Source organism: Nycticebus coucang, chromosome X, assembly GCF_027406575.1.
Source record: "Nycticebus coucang isolate mNycCou1 chromosome X, mNycCou1.pri, whole genome shotgun sequence".
Taxonomy (NCBI): domain Eukaryota; kingdom Metazoa; phylum Chordata; class Mammalia; order Primates; family Lorisidae; genus Nycticebus; species Nycticebus coucang.
Window position 1 is genome coordinate 102,051,159 of NC_069804.1, and position 16,935 is coordinate 102,068,093.

General features: G+C 38.3%; 1 non-coding gene across 1 annotated transcript; it reads left to right on the forward strand.

The window, feature by feature from the left end:
- The first annotated feature begins 3,282 nt into the window (after positions 1 to 3,282).
- LOC128578835 (small nucleolar RNA SNORA21) lies at positions 3,283 to 3,418 on the forward strand. Its single transcript, XR_008377939.1, has one exon. It is a non-coding gene; the product is annotated as a small nucleolar RNA SNORA21 (small nucleolar RNA).
- Positions 3,419 to 16,935: the final 13,517 nt, after the last annotated feature.

Here is a 16,935-nt window from a genome sequence, read left to right on the forward strand (position 1 = left end):
TTTAATATGGTGAGACATATTGTCTCTGTACAACTACTCAACTCTTTCTTTGTAGTGAGACAGAGTCATGTATAATGTGTGAATTAATAAGTATGGTTGAATTACAATAAAACTTTGTCTAAAAAAAAAGAACACGGGCCATATTTATGACCATGTACTAATACCATTTATTGTTACATAGTCTCCTTATATTGGTACACAAAATAAATAGTATTTTTCACATTAATTGAGAAGGGCAGACAAGAAAGAGACTGACTTTACTTGAAAATAGATTAGACACCTGTGTTGAAGTTATGAAAAAATCTCCAAGATTCATAGTAATTGAGTTATACTGAGCCAATGGGGACGTGTTAGGGATGTAGGGATAAGTTATCCTGGAAGAATGAAAAACAAAGGAATTATACCATGGAGGTAAAGATTAGTGGCATTTGAGTCAGAAAGATTAAATTCTGCTTAAGGATGAGACACTTGTTAGCTTTTTGATGACAGTACCTCAGTTTCTATGCCTCAGAGTCTCAACAGAAAAATGTATTAAAAATAACAACTATCTCATAGGTTTTAATATTGGTTAAATAAAATAACACACAAAATGCATAGCTCAGTGACTGGGGTATAATAAGTTCTTAATAAATTTTAGCTGCTAACAACTATAAAGACTAAGATTCAGGAAAGGTTTGAAATTCATAATTATGAACATGATATTTATTAATGCTTCCTAGTATCTCTCTGTGATTTAAAATTTGACTATTATTTTTGTGTGGGGGTAATTACAGTAAAGTCTTCAACAGGGAGAAAAATGTACACAAAATCAGTAAAACATCAGAAATGTCAGAAAAGCCCCCCTTTATTTTATTAAGTCATAAACACATAGATCATGAATACATTTATGCATATGTGGGGTACAATGTGTTGATTTTTTAATACAATTTGGAGTGCTCAGTTTAAACTAATTAATATAGCTTTGGCCTCATTTACTTGATTATTGTGTTAAGACATTTATGTTCTATACTTGATGGATTTGACTTGTACCCTTGCAATATGCTCCACAGGTGTGTTCCCACCATTTACCCTCCCTTTATCAAACCTCCCCTCTCCCCTCCCTTCACACTTCATTTCTCTCCTTCATCCTGGGCTATAGTCGTGATCTATCTTGCATAAAAAATTGTGATTATTTCATTTTTCATATGCAAGTGTGAGTTGCTTATGAAAAATGAAACACAACTTTAGGCTATGATGAAGGAGGAAAGGGGAGGGGGAGGGATGAGGAGGGGGAGAGATGAGGAGGGGGTGGGAGGGATAGTAGGGGATAGTAGGGGGACCACAACTATGGAGCACATTGCAAGTACAAGTTGGTTCTATCATGTGTAGAACACAAATTTCCTAATGCTATAAATGGGTAAATGAAATGAAAGCTATGCAGATTAGTATGACATAAGCACTCCAATCTGTACAAATAACCAACACACTGAAATGGGCATAAATGTATTTATGATCTATGTACAAAAGACTAAATAAAAAAATAAAATTAAAAAAGTATGATTAAATATAAATTGGTTTCATAGAAGTCTGAGTACATTTTTCTTCCATTCTTGAGATACTATACTTAGGAGAATATGTTCCAAGCCCATCCATGTAAACATAAAAGAGATGAAGTCTCCATCTTTTTTTAAGGCTGCATAGTATTCCGTGGTATAAATATACCACAATTTATTAATCCATTTATGAGTTGATAGGCACTTGGGCTTCTTCCATGACTTGGCTATTACGAATTGAGCTGCAATGAATAATCTGGTGCAAATATCTTTTTTTGCAAAACGATTTTTGGTTTTTTGGATATACTCCTAATAGAGAAATTTCAAGATCCAACTGCAGGTTTATTTTTAGATACCTGAGTAATCTCCAAACTTCTTTCCAAAAGGAACATATTAACTTGCATTCCCAACAGCAGTGGAGAAGTGTTCCCTTTTCTCCACATCCACGCCAACATCTGTAGTTTTGGGATTTTGTTATGTGAGCTACTCTTACTGGAATTAGATGGTATCTCAAAGTGGTCTTGATTTGCATTTCTCTGATGATTAAAGATCATGAGCATTTGATATGATCATATACTTGGAAAACCCCAGGGACTCAACTACAAAACTCTTAAAAGTGACAGAACTCTTAAAAGTGATCAAGAAATACAACAGCATCTCTGGTTACAAAATCATACTCACAAACCAGTAGCATTCATATATACCAACAATAGTCAAGCTGAAAAAGCAGTCAAGGACTCTATTCCCTTTACAGTAGCGCCAAAGAAAATGAAATATCTGGGAGTGTATGTAACAAAGGACATGAAAGTTCTCTATAAAGAGAACTATGAAACTCTAAGAAAAGAAATAGCTGAAGATGTGAACAAATGGAGAAACATATCATGCTTGTGGCTGGGAAGAAACAGCATTGTTAAAATGTCCATATTACCCAAAGCAATATACAAATTTAATGCAATCCCTATTAAAGCACCTCTGTCATACTTTAAAGATCTAGAAAAACTAGTACTTCTTTTTATATGGAAACAGAAAAAAACCTTGAATAGCTAAGACACTAATCAGAAATGAAAACAAATCAGGTGGAATCACCCTACCAGACTTCAGACTATACTATAAGTCTATACTGATCAAAACAGCATGTTACTGACCCAAAAATAGAGAGGTAGATGTATTGAACAGTACTGAGAACCAAGAGATAAATCCAGACACTTATCATTTGATCTTTGATAAGCCTATCAAAAATATAAATTTGGGGAAAGACTCTATTTAACAAATAGTGCTGGGTGAATTGGCTGGTGACTTGCAGAAGACTGAAACTGGACCCGCACCTTTCACCTCTAATAAAAATTGACTCTCACTGGATAAAAGACTTAAACTTAAGACATGAAACCATAAAGATTCCTTGAAAGAGTACAGGCGAAACACTTGAAGAAATTGGCCTGAGGGAAAACTTTGTGAGGAGGACACTCAGGACAATTGAAGCAACATCAAAAATACATTACTGGGATCTGATCAAACTAAAAAAGCTTATGCACTGCCAAGAACACAGTAAGTAAAGCAAGTAGACTGCCCTCAGAATATGAGAGTATATTTGCAGGTTACATTTCTGACAAAGGTCTGATAACTAGAATCCACAGAGAACTCAAACTTATTAATAAGAAAAGAACAATTGATCCCATTTCACTATGGGCAAGAGACTTGAACAGAAGCTTCTCTGAAGACATTTGTATGGTCTACAGGCCTATGAGAAAAGCCCCTTTTAAAAGCACTCAATGGGGCTTTTGCTAATGACCCATTGAGCCATCAAGAAAAGGCAGATTAAAAGCACCACTTTTGGGTGAAGTGGCAGCATTCTGGGTTGTTTTACTTTAATCAGTGGTGTAACAAGATGTTCTTGGTGACTAAGGGTTTAGGCTTTTAGTCAAGGGAGAGGCTCTGGAAGTGTACCCAAAATGGTATACTGTGAAACTGACTAATAAACTCTCAAAAATAAAATTAAAAAAAAGAGAAATATCAGAAAAAGATGTAGAACCTTTGCTTAATGGTAGTCCATTAATCCATTACATAGGTGTATGCTTACTTTTCCTGAACAAAAGGCTTAGTTTATACTTTTAATTGGTACTCCCATGAGGATAGGGACTGATACTACTTTTATTTATGGATGTGTGTGTGTGTGTGTGTGTGTGTGAGTGTGTATCTGGTAATAATAACCCCTAGAGATATCCTAGGATTAATATCTGTAAGGAAAATTTGTTCTTAGGTATGAACACCCTCAAATATTCTTAAAGGCTCAATGATTAGAATATAAACTTTTATTCATCATTACTGCAGCTAATTCACTGGTGTTATGAGGTCCAAATTTCCTGGAAGTTGGTGTCATAACATTCAGCTCTCTGGGATGCCAAGCAACTCCAAGTAAAGCATCAATTGAGGGGTGAGTAAATGAAAATTAAATTTTCCAGGATTAGAGAACTCCATCTCTTACTAAAGTGTTATGCTGTTTTGATTGTGTACCAAATGTTTTTCTAGTCAGGTCTATCAGGGAATTAATTCCCTGTAGTAGACATCCCCACAAAACATTGCTGGTAAGAGAAGGAAGGGGAGTCTAGCTTGTTGGAGATTGGGAAAATTTAGTCAAATGTAATTGTTTGCATCAAGAAAAGCATAGTCAATATTCTCGCAAGTAAGCCAAAGTTTACAAAGGTGGAGGCCCTGACTAGTGTTTCCCATAGGTGGTTGAGGGATAACAAAATCATGGATGCATTGAGAACCCCACATCTGACCATTGTCCATAAGTATTAGTAATATAAATAGGAAAGGGGCCCCATGTACATTACTAAGGTAAGTGTGTATGGCCCCAGAGGGTACAGGCTGTGAAGAATTGGAGAAAGGCTGGATAACTGGGAATTTTGTAAATATCTGAATGTAGGTGTAGACACCTCAAGTATGTAAGGCAATTGAATGTTGCTCAATAGTAAGAGAGGGATTTACCCACATCTCCCACATCAGTGATTGGCTAAAGCCCCATGACTTAGTGGACAGGCATATTCAGAAGGTTTGGTTGAACTTCGGGTTATATTCAGTTTGATTTTCTGGGACAAAGATGTCTCACACATGGGTAAACAGTTTGTACTTCTTATCTTAAGGAGCCACAGCAAGAGAAGTCCACTTGAATAGATACAAGATATCTTCCACAGAAGTGCACAATTATTTGCTTGGATGTTGAAGTTACTGTCTGTGGGGACCAGATGAGTTTTTTTTTTACTTTGAGGTAGAAAGTAAAACCAGGTAAAGACTTTTATATACATGGATTATCAGTGATATGGGAGTCCCATCCTTCCACTGTTTGATAAGCACTAAGTTTCCTGGCTAACAGAGAGGACTAGGGAATGATGGGTCTTTAGGCAGAAGCTAGTGTTCTTATAATGTCTGTAAGCCTAAGCTATATGAAGTGTGTGTTGGTGTCCAGCTGTTTTCCGAAAGCTAAAATCCAAAGTGATCAGAGAGAAAGGTCAGCCACACAGCATTTCAAAAGCATTAAAAGAAAATGGGGCTTTAATTGCAATGTGTAAAGAGCAATGGGGTTGTAAACAACTGATTTCAATCCTTTGGGTGATCTTGTGGAAGATGAAATTGAGGGTATGGTTAACTTACTCCACCTAGCCTGATGACTGAGGACTCCAGGCACAATGCAGACACTAAGAGGTCCAGAGTGTCCTAGAGAGTCTCTTCACTACCTGTAAAGTAAAAATAGGGCCATTGTTGCTTTCAAGATATCAGAGGAGGCCAACCCAAACAAGGTATGATGTCCTCCAGAATTTTCCAGAAAACCTTAGTGGACTTTCAGTTCTGCAAGAAAAGTTTCAACGCAGTGAGTAAAAGTGTCAATAAACACAAATAAGTACTTGGGTACTAGGGTTTGGGGTACATCCTCTTTCAATGTTCTGGGGGGGCAAGTTTTGCCCTTAATGTTGCTGGAGGATTATTGGTTTGGTAGATAGTAAAAAGTGAGGTTACCTGTTTAATAGTGAAGGTTAATAAAGGAGAATGAAATGTTGTTCCAGAAGAATGGCTTTGGGACAAAATAATACCATTATGAGCTTGTTTGACCAACTTTTTAACTTTTTCAGCCAGCAATGGATACAGGTTTCCTTTAACTAACCATTGAAAGGGGCTCACGTGGTAGCCTTGAATCAACCAATCAGATATTTCTGACATGTAATAAGCGGAATAGGGAGAGAGGTATTAGAAAGGACTGAGGCTTCAACTAGATTAGGGAACAATTAACTCAGGGTTACCCATTTGGCAGCTGAATTTTCAGAATGACTTCCTTGAGCTGCTAGATCAGTTTCCTTCTCATGTGCCTTACAATTGACAGCCTTTAGCTCTGTGGGTTTCTGAACAGCCTCCAAAAGTACATGAATCTGTTGCCCATACTTAATTGGTGTTCCGTGATTGGTAAAGAATCCTCAGACTCGGGCGGCGCCTGTGGCTCAGTGGGTAGGGTGCCGGCCCCATATGCCAAAGGTGGCGGGTTCAAACCCAGCCCCAGCCAAACTGCAACAACAACAACAACAAAAAAAAAAAAAAATAGCCGGGCGTTGTGGCGGGCGCCTGTAGTCCCAGCTGCTCGGGAGGCTGAGGCAAGAGAATCAGGTAAGCCCAAGAGTTAGAGGTTGCTGTGAGCTGTGTGATGCCACGGCACTCTACCCGAGGGCGGTACAGTGAGACTCTGTCTCTACCAAAAAAAAAAAAAAAGAATCCTCAGACTCTCCAAATTCATGGGCATGTAACACCAAGTAAGCATATTTAGATGCTCTATAGATTGCCACTTTGTTGTTTTGGGCTAACTGGAGGTCTCAGGTTAAACCTGTAAGTTCAGCTATTTGGACAGATGTGTTTGCTGGAAAAGCTTGGGCTTCTCCCAGTTCTAGAGTCTGCACATTGTCTCCAGTCTTGACAAATCTGCTGCCATCAGTAAGTCACCAGTGGGTTTAAGGGATGAGAGTCAAGGAAACATCTGCCTGGGAAAGGTAGTGGTGGAGTATAATCTCTTTGCAATTATACAATAGCCCACAAGGTTCCATTATTATTTTCTCCAGAAAAATAGTGATGGGGTTAAATCCAGATCAGTTGTCAATTTTTAAGGCAGAAGTTACTATTAACATAGCTTGTGATTATTTTTTATTATTATTGTTGGGGATTCATTGAGAGTACACAGAACTAGGTTATACTGATTGCTATTGTTAGATAAAAACCCTATTATAATTGCAACCCACCCCCAAAAGGTGTACCACACCCCTTGTCCCCCCGCCCTCTCCCTCCTTCCCTTTCTCAGCTCTCCCCACCACCCACCGTGTACTAGGACCTTAATTGTCCACATATCAGAATTGAGTACATAGGATTCTTGTTTCTTTATTCTTATGATACTTTACTAAGAATAATGTGTTCCACATCCACCCAGGTTAATACAAAAGATACAAAGTCTTCATCTTTTTTAGTGGCTGAATAGTATTCCACATATACGTATACCACAGCTTGTTATAAATGGCTATCTGAGACCATGTTTCTTCCTTCCCTGGATAAGCTTAATGGGAGTTTCTAATAGTAATAAATGGTCCTATAGTGAATTTAGTGACCACTAATATTAAAAAAATATATGGCTGCTATTGTCCTTAAATGGATAAGACATTCTGTAGTTGTGAGGCCCAATTTCTTTGATAAATAGGCCACCAGTTGTAACTGTGGCCGCATAACCTGGGTTAACATCCCCAGAGATTTTCCCTGTCTCTCATGATCATGTAAAAATAATGTTCCTTAAGGATATGGCAGGCCCAGAGCTGGAGATTGGAGTAAAACCTTTATAAATGTCTGAATAGCTTGCCTTTGTTCAGCCCCCAATATTAGACTTTTTTTATTAGTGTTTCCTTTTAGGCTTTTATAAATGGAACTTAATCAGAAGTTAATAGTTGGGTCTCCAAATATGGCAGAACCCCTAACCCCTAGATAAATCAGAGGTGTTGAGTGGTGGCTTCAGGTAGATGAAAAATGGTCTGGATGCACTTCAGGGACAGCTCTCATTTTCTTTGGATGAGAAAAAGCCCCAGGTAAGTCACCTTGAGTTGGGCCCTGGGACAGGATACACTATACCGTCTGTTAGGCAGGAATTGCAGAACTTAAATGGTATGTTCTTATACCCCCTGTAAGCTTGGGGAATAGATTGACAACTTATCAACAAATTGGAGTGTCATGCCTTGGTGGAGTTGGAAGTTGTCTCTACCTTCCCTTAATTTCAAAAAGGTGAGGGATGTCCCAGAACCCATGTGGCAACACTAACCAATTTAACACTAACCATGTAAGGGCATCCATTCAAAAGCAAATAAATTTTGCAATCAGTGTGGAGAGGAATGCAAAAGAAAATATCCTTTTTGTCTAATGCATTGTAATGAGTGGTCTGCGGGGGAATGTTGCCCAGTAACATATAACGGTTGGTCACTACAGTGTGTAGAGGCACTACCACATCATCGAATGCCCTCAAGTCTTGCATTCATCAGTAGGTTCCAGCCCATTTCTGGACAGGTGAAATAGGGATGTTACAAGGGAAGCAAGTTGTTGTGAGTAAACCTGAAGTTAGAAAAAATTTTATAAGGGGCTGAACACTTGTTCAGTCCTTGGGTCACAGGGATATCGTTTAACAGGAGGATCTCTCCTTTCCTCTGTGATCTGAGATGAACCATAACTGGCTGGGCAATTTTAGCATAGACTAGGGAACTAATGTTCCAGACTACTGCAGGGATATTTGCCTCCCAATATTGTTGATCTGGCCCATGACCTTGGAATCTGTTAAGAGGCCCATGAGACTGAGTTTTGTCAGAGGATCAAAGGAAACTCATACCCATAATTTGAAATCAAATCACATCCTAGAAGGTTAACAGAACAAGTAGGAATTATTAGGAATGAATACATGATAATCATGTCCTCTCATAAACAGAACAGAGGAGGAGTGCAGAATTTCTGGATAGAAATTACAAAAACTTTGGTGACCAAAGAGGATTGAATACAAAGTTGTCCAGAGTAGGTTAGGAGGGCAGAATAGACAGCTCCAGTATTTATATATAATTATTGCCTTACCTGCCACCAGGAGGGTTACCCTTGGCTCCAGTTCCATGATTGTTACCTGCCAGGCAGTTGATGGGAGTAGGCTTCTTCATTGTTACACCATGTTCTAGTCTAGGGACTGACTCCCCTCCTAAGATGATACCAAAGCACAGAGTGTGACCCAGTGACCTCTTTGATGCCACTGATGACAAGGCACCTTGAGCTACATGTACTTATTGGGACAATTCTTGGTCCAATGTCCTTTCCATCAGTAGATGATATATTAGAGGTCTCTTCTTCTCGTGGAGTTTTTGGCCATTGGTCTGAATGTGAGTGTCAATGCTTCCATTAATTGGGAATGTCTAGCTTCCTTCCTCTCTGTACCTTTTCCCCAGCATGAGACTCAGGCTAATACATTATCTTATAGAAAATAGAATTAGAAGCAGCAGCATGTCATCCATGGAGGTGGTAGAATCCTGGACAAGCTTCTAGAGGTTTTTCCTAATATCTGGTGTGCTTGGGTCAAGAACTTGTCTTTTAATATTGCTTGTTCCTTATGGAAGTTAATATCAAGACTGATGTGCTTCTCTATTGCCTCCTTGAGCTGTTTCAGGAAGAGTATAGGGGTTTCCTCAGGGCCCTTGGTTATGGTAGATCAAGAACCAAGATCTTGAAATAGTTAATTGCCTTTTGCCTGGTGGCTTTAAGGCTTCTCTGGACACACGCTAGAAAGTGTTCTCTCTCACACTTCTCTTCTGAGATATTATTATCCCACTCAGAGTCAGTCATGGGCACCATTGTTTCAGCCACTGTTTATTTAGGATTTGAAAGTTGTAATCCTGTGGCAAATTTAATGCCTCCATTAACACTGTGGATTTCTCAAAATAATTTAAAGTCTCGCTTAGGATGATATGTATACCTTTCCAAGTCATAAACTAGACACAAAAGGTAGAATGCCTCTACACATCTGGCAGGGTGATTGTTGTAGTTCCCAAGACCCTGTTTGTTTCAACTCTACTAAAGTGAAGGGCTTGTGGAACAGAGTTGCTTTGAAATCTACCACTGCTTCCACCAATTGTGGCACCTGGTGGAGGCAGTGACAATGACACTTCTCCCTTTGTAGGGCCCTCTATTCTTCCTAAGTATGTAGGTAATTTAGGACATATGGGGCTCTGAGGAGGATCTCCAAATACCCTAGTCTTTTTTTTTATTATTAAATCATAGCTGTGTACATCAATATGATCATGGGGCACCATACACTTGTTTCATAGAATATTTGACACATTTTCATCTCATTAGTTGACATAGCCCTCCTGGCATTCTCCTAGTTACTTTGTCAAGACATTTACATTCCACATTTGCCAAGGCTCATACCCTTTGCATCATGAAGGGTTTGCATGTAAATAAAAGAAAAACTGTACATATGCTTGTTCACCCCATTTCCCTTCCTTTTTGTAAAAGAGGTATATATGATGGTGTAGTGATTTAACATTCCATGTGGTAACCATGATTGTCCACTGCCTAGCTCATATTGAAGCAAGGTAATGGTTCAGATTAAATGCCTCCTCTTCAAAGTGTACAGATTAAACTTGTCTTGGTTTGTAATGATATACCAAAAAAGGATGTTAAGGGGAATTTTTAATCCCTGTGCACCCATTTACAAAGTGGGGGAGGCTGGGCATGGTGGCTCATGCCTGTAATCCTAGCACTCTGGGAGGCTGAGGCAGGTAGATTGCTTGAGCTCATGATTTTGAGGACAGCCTGAGCAAAAGTGAGACCCTATTTCTACTAAAAATAGAATAACTGAGGCAAGAGGCTCACTTGATCCCAAGAGTTAGAAATTTCTGTGAGCTATGATGCCATGGCACTCTACTTAGGGCAACAGCTTGAAACTCTGTCTCAAAAAAAAAAGCAAGTCAGAGGAAACAGAGATGCACTATTCACCCAGATTTTTGGGTCAGGGTGTCTTCTTACTGGAATGTAGGAGTAAGGATGTTGTCAACCTTCAACTTAGGTCCCCAGCTCTTTTGTAGCTAGGACTAAGATATCTTATGACACAACATCCTGTTTATCCTTGACAGTACAACAACTAGAGATTGGGTGGCTCATCTGGACAAAGGGGATACTCCCAGGGCTGGAATCTGAAGGATTGCTGAGGGTGTGAAAATAAGAAGGCCTGATCAAACCAAGGATCCAAATGGCTGGCTGTATCTCAGGTAGGGGCAACATGATGGGAATAGTAACAGAAGTAGTGTTCTAGGATGATCCATATCTGATTATCTATAGCAACATTCACTGAATGTATAAACTCTCTGTTCCTAAAATGTACCCTACAGAGTAAATATGAACCAAGTTCCACACATTTTATTGCCAGGCAGATGACTTCACTCCAAGTGAGCAAATCAATTAGTAAATGGTTTAATGATGCCAAAACCAAAGAAGAGGAAACATTGTCTAAGTTTAAAGACAAACACATCATCTAGCCAGCAAGAAAGTTTCATTACTGAGACCAATGCAGAGCCCAAAGACACAAGAATTACAGTGAAGAGGCTTCTTCCCTAAAATGAAACAAGATGAAGGACTTGTTCTCTACCATGAAGGACACATCACACAAATCACTTATCACAGACCCATGTATGAATGAAAACTGAACTGTGCAGTCTGAGAAATGGTGAGGGTGGTAGAGGCAACACAAGCACAAGTGCCCCTCCCAAACACTGCGTAGAAAGTGGAAAGATCCTAAGCAAGAGTGCTTACATGGAAAAAGAGAGCTGGCTTACCCAAAGAGAGCTATCCAAATCACAGAACCAAAACTTCAGGAAAGTTGTCTACTCCTCATTTTTGATGTGCTCTTGAGAAAACAATGAATAGACCCATCAATAGAGACCCATCAATAGCAAGGCAAACAAAAAGTGGAAATTTTTGAGCAAAGTAATGAATATTTGCCACAGGGACTGAACAGGCATCCTGCTGTAACAGGAGAGGAAGCCTCAATTATGGTCGTGGTCCTGTTTCATATTTTCACATGAACATTCCTTGCTATATGTGGTTCAAACATCTGGAACCACTTTGATGGATAGTTGGTAGTAATATAACCTGAGACTATGCATGCATATCATTCTGAAAGCTCACAGAAGTAGAAGTGGAGGAGGGACCTACAATGCAGATTTAAGCTTGAGGATAGGATATCTAGCCTTAGGTTACTCTAGTTCATCTTTCAGTCCCAACTTTACCTGCACTGGGTTGATCCATGGGTTAAGAAATTGCTGCATTTTTTTTTAACTTTTTATTGTTGGGGATTCATTGAGGGTACAATGAGCCAGGTTACACTGATTGCATTTGCTAGGTAAAGTCCCTCTTGCAATCACATCTTACCCCCAGAAGGTGTGGCATACACCAAGGCCCCGCTCCACTCCCTCCTTCTCTCTCTGTTTTTCCTTCCCCCACATAACCTTAATTGTCATTAATTGCCTCATATCAAAATTGAGTACATAGGATTCATGCTTCTCCATTCTTGTGATGCTTTACTAAGAATAATGTCTTCCACTTTCATCCAGGTTAATACAAAGGATGTAAAGTCTCTGGTTTTTTTTAATAGCTGAATAGTATTCCATGGTATACATATATCACAGCTTGTTAATCCATTCCTGGGTTGGTGGGCATTTAGGCTGTTTCCACATTTTGGCGATTGTAAATTGAGCTGCAAGAAACAGTCTAGTACAAGTGTCCTTATGATAAAAGTTTGTTTTTTTTTCCTTCTGGGAAGATGCCCAGTAATGGGATTGCAGGATCAAATGGGAGGTCTAGCTTGAGTGCTTTGAGGTTTCTCCATACTTCCTTCCAAAAATGTTGTACTAGTTGGCAAAATGTTGTACTAGTCCCACCAGCAGTGTAAAAGTGTTCCCTTCTCTCCACATCTATGCCAGCATCTGCAGTTTTGAGATTTTGTGATGTGGGCCATTCTCACTGGGGTTAGATGGTATCTCAGGGTGGTTTTGATTTGCATTTCTCTAATAGATAGGGATGATGAACACTTTTTCATATGTTTGTTAGCCATTTGTCTGTCTTCTTTAGAGAAGGTTCTATTTATGTCTCTTGCCCATTGATATATGGGATAGTTGGCTTTTTTCATGTGGATTAATTTGAGTTCTCTATAGATCCTAGTTATCAAGCTTTTGTCTGATTCAAAATATGCAAATATCCTTTCCCATTGTGTAGGTAGGTTGTATCTTTGCTTTGGTTGTCGTCTCCTTAACTGTACAGAAGCTTTTTAGTTTAATGAGGCCCCATTTGTTATTTTTGTTGTTGCAAATGCCATGGCAGTCTTCTTCCTGAAGTCTTTCCCTAGGCCAATATCTTCCAGTGTTTTTCCTATGCTTTCTTTGAGAATTTTTATTATTTCATGCCTTAAATTTAAGACATTTATCCATCTTGAATCAATTTTTGTGAGTGGGGAAAGGTGTGGGTTCAGTTTCAGTCTTTTACATGTGGATATCCAGTTCTCCCAACATCATTTATTGAATAGGGAGTCATTCCCCAAGGTATGTTCTTGCTCGGTTTATCAAATATTAGGTGGTTGTAAGATGTCAGTTTCATTTCTTGGTTTCCTATTTGATTCCAAGTATCTGTGTCTCCATTTTTGTGCCAGTACCATGCTATCTTGACCACTATGGCTTTGTAGTACAGCCTAAAATCTGGTATGCTGATGCCCCCATCTTTATTTTTATTACTAACAACTGCCTTAGCTATACGGGGTTAATTCTGGTTCCATACAAAACGCAGAATCATTTTTTCCAAGTCTTGAAAGTATGATGTTGGCATTTTGATAGGAATGGCATTGAATAGGTAGATTGCTTTGGGAAGTATAGACATTTTAATAAGGTTGATTCTTCCCATCCATAAGCATGGTGTTTTATTCCATTTGTTAATATTCTCTGCTATTTCCTTTATAAGGATTTCATAATTTTCTTTTTCAATTTTTTTATTAAATCATAACTGTATACAATGATATGATTATGGGGCATCATACACTCACTTCATAAACCATTTGACACATTTTTATCACAGTGGTTAACATAGCCTTTCCGGCGTTATCTCAGTTACTGTGCCAAAACATTTACATTCTACATTTACCAAGTTTCGCAAATACCCCTATAATATGCACCACAGGTGTGATCCCACCGATTCCCCTCCCTCTACCCACCCCCCCCCTTTCCCACTTCCCCCTATTGTTAAGTTGTAGCTGGGTTATAGCTTTCATGTGAGAGTCCCAAATTAGTTTCATAGTAGGGCTGTGTACATTGGGTATTTTTTCTTCCATTCTTGGGATACTTTACTAAGAAGAATATGTTCCAGCTCCATCCATGTAAACATGAAAGAGGTAAAGTCTCCATCTTTCTTTAAGGCTGCATAGTATTCCATGGTATACATATACCACAATTTATTAATCCATTCGTGGATCGATGGACACTTGGGCTTTTTCCATGACTTAGCTATTATGAATTGGGCTGCAATAAACATTCTGGTACAAAAAAATCACATCATAATTTTCTTTATAGAGGTCCTTCACCTCCTTCGGTAGGTATATTCCTAGGTATTTCATTTTCTTTGAAACTATGGTGAAGGGAGTTGTGTCTTAATTAGCTTCTCATCTTGACTGTTATTGGTGTATACAAAGGCTACTGACTTGTGGACATTGATTTTATATCCTGAAACATTACTGTATTTTTTGATGACTTCTAGGAGCCTTGTGGTTGAGTCTTTCAGGTTCTCTAAGTATAGGATCATGTTGTCAGCAAAGAGGGAGAGTTTGACCTCCTCTGCTCCCATTTGGATTCCCTTTATTTCCTTGTCTTGCCTAATTGTATTGGCTAGAACTTCCAGCACTATGTTGAATACTAAAGGTGACATAGGACAAGGACATCCTTGTCTTGTTCCAGTTCTAAGAAGAAAAGCTTTCAGTTTTACTCCATTCAGTAAAATATTAGCTGTGGGTTTGTCATAGCTTCAATCAGTTTTAGAAATGTGTCACCTATGCCTGTACTCTTCAGTGTTCTAATTTGAAAAGGATGCTGGATTTTTATCAAATACTTTTTCTGCATCTATTGAGAGAATCATATGATCTTCATTTTTGCCTCTGTTAATATGGTGTATAACATTTATGGACTTGCGTATGTTAAATCAGCCTTGCATCCCTGGGATGAAACCTACTTGATCATGATGTATGACTTTTTTGATGATAAGCTGTAATCTATTGGCTAGGATTTTGCTGAGAATTTTTGCATCTATATTCATGAGTGAGATTGGTCTGAAATTCTGCTTTTTGGTTGGGTCTTTCCCTGGTTTTGCTATCAGGGTGATGTTTGCCTCATAGAATGTGTTGGGAAGAGTCCTTCTTCCTTGATGTTTTGGAATACTTTCTTCAGTACAGGAATAAGCTCTTCCTTGAAGGTTTGACAAAATTCTGGTGTGAAGCCATGTGGACCAGTAAAGCTTTCAGTTTTACTCCATTCAGTAAAATATTAGCTGTGGGTTTGTCATAGCTTCAATCAGTTTTAGAAATGTGTCACCTATGCCTGTACTCTTCAGTGTTCTAATTTGAAAAGGATGCTGGATTTTTATCAAATACTTTTTCTGCATCTATTGAGAGAATCATATGATCTTCATTATTGCCTCTGTTAATATGGTGTATAACATTTATGGACTTGCGTATGTTAAATCAGCCTTGCATCCCTGGGATGAAACCTACTTGATCATAATGTATGACTTTTTTGATGATAAGCTGTAATCTATTGGCTAGGATTTTGCTGAGAGTGCTTCCACACTTTTATTGGCTAGGATTTTGCTAAAAGTGCTTCCACACTTTTTAGGTTGGAAGCTTTTTTATTGTTTCTTTAATCTCAGTGCTTGAAATTGGTGTGTTCAGGAGCTCTATTTCTTCCTGGCTAAGTCTAGGGAGAGGGAGTGATTCCAAATATTGATCCATTTCCTTCACATTGTCAAATTCTGGGCATAGAGTCTCTGGTAGTATTCAGAGATGATTGCTTGTATCTCTGTGGGATCGGTTGTTATTTCCCCTTTATCATTTCTGATTGAGGTTACTAAAGATTTTACTTTTCAATTTCTCGTTAGTCTGGCCAATGGTTTATCTATTTTATTTATTTTTTTATAAAAACCAACTCCTTGTTTCATTAATTCTCTGAATAATAATTTTGTTTTCAATTTCATTGATCTCTGATTTGATTTTGGATATTTCTTTTCTTCTACTGAGTTTAGGCTTAGATTGTTCTTCTTTTTCTAAGTCCATAAGATGGCTTGTGAGTTTGTTGTTGCCCTCTCTTTCTGTTTTTCAAATACAGGCATCTAAAGCGATACATTTTCCTCTTAAAACTGCTTTTGCGATATTTCACAGGTTTTGGTAGCTTGTGTCTTCATTGTTGTTATGCTCAAGGAAGTTAATGATTTCCTGTTTTATTTCTTCCTGCACCCATCTGTTATTCAACAGAAGATTGCTTAATTTCCATGCCTTTGTGTGGGGTCGAACGTTTTTGTTAGAGTTGAGTTCCACCTTTAGTGCCTTATGGTCTTAGAAGATACAAGGTAAAATTTCAATTCTTTTGATTCTGTTGATATTTGTTTTGTGTCCCAGGATATGATCAATTTTGGAGAATGTTCCATGGGGTGATGAGAAGAATATATATTCTTTATCTTTGGGATGGAGTGTTCTATATGCATCTATCAAGCACAGTTGTTCTAGGGTCTCATTTAAATCTCATATCTTTGTTTAATTTCTGTTTAGAGGATATGTCCAGCTCTGTAAGAGGAGTTTTAAATTCCCCTGTTATTATGGTATTATCGGATATCATATTGCTCAGACTGAGTAAGGTCTGTCTCAAGAATCTGGGAGCATTTAAATTGGGTGCATAAATATTTAGAATTGAAATGTCTTCTTGTTTTATTTTTCCCTTGACCAATATAAAGTGACCATCTTTGTCTTTTTTGACTTTAGTTGCTTTAAATCCACATGTATCTGAAAATAAGATTGCAACTCCTCTTTTCTTCTGAATTCCATTTGCCTGAAAAATTGTCTTCCAACCCTTGACTCGGAGTTTTAATTTGTCTTTTGAAGCCAGGTGTGTTTCTTGCAGACAGCAAATGGATGGTTTGTGTTTTTTAATCCAGTCAGCCAATCTATGTCTCTTCGGTGGGGAATTCAAGCCATTAACATTTATTGAGATAATTGATCAGTGTGGTAGTATTCTATTCATCTTATTTTGTGAGAGTCCATTGCTTAGTTTTATCTTTTATA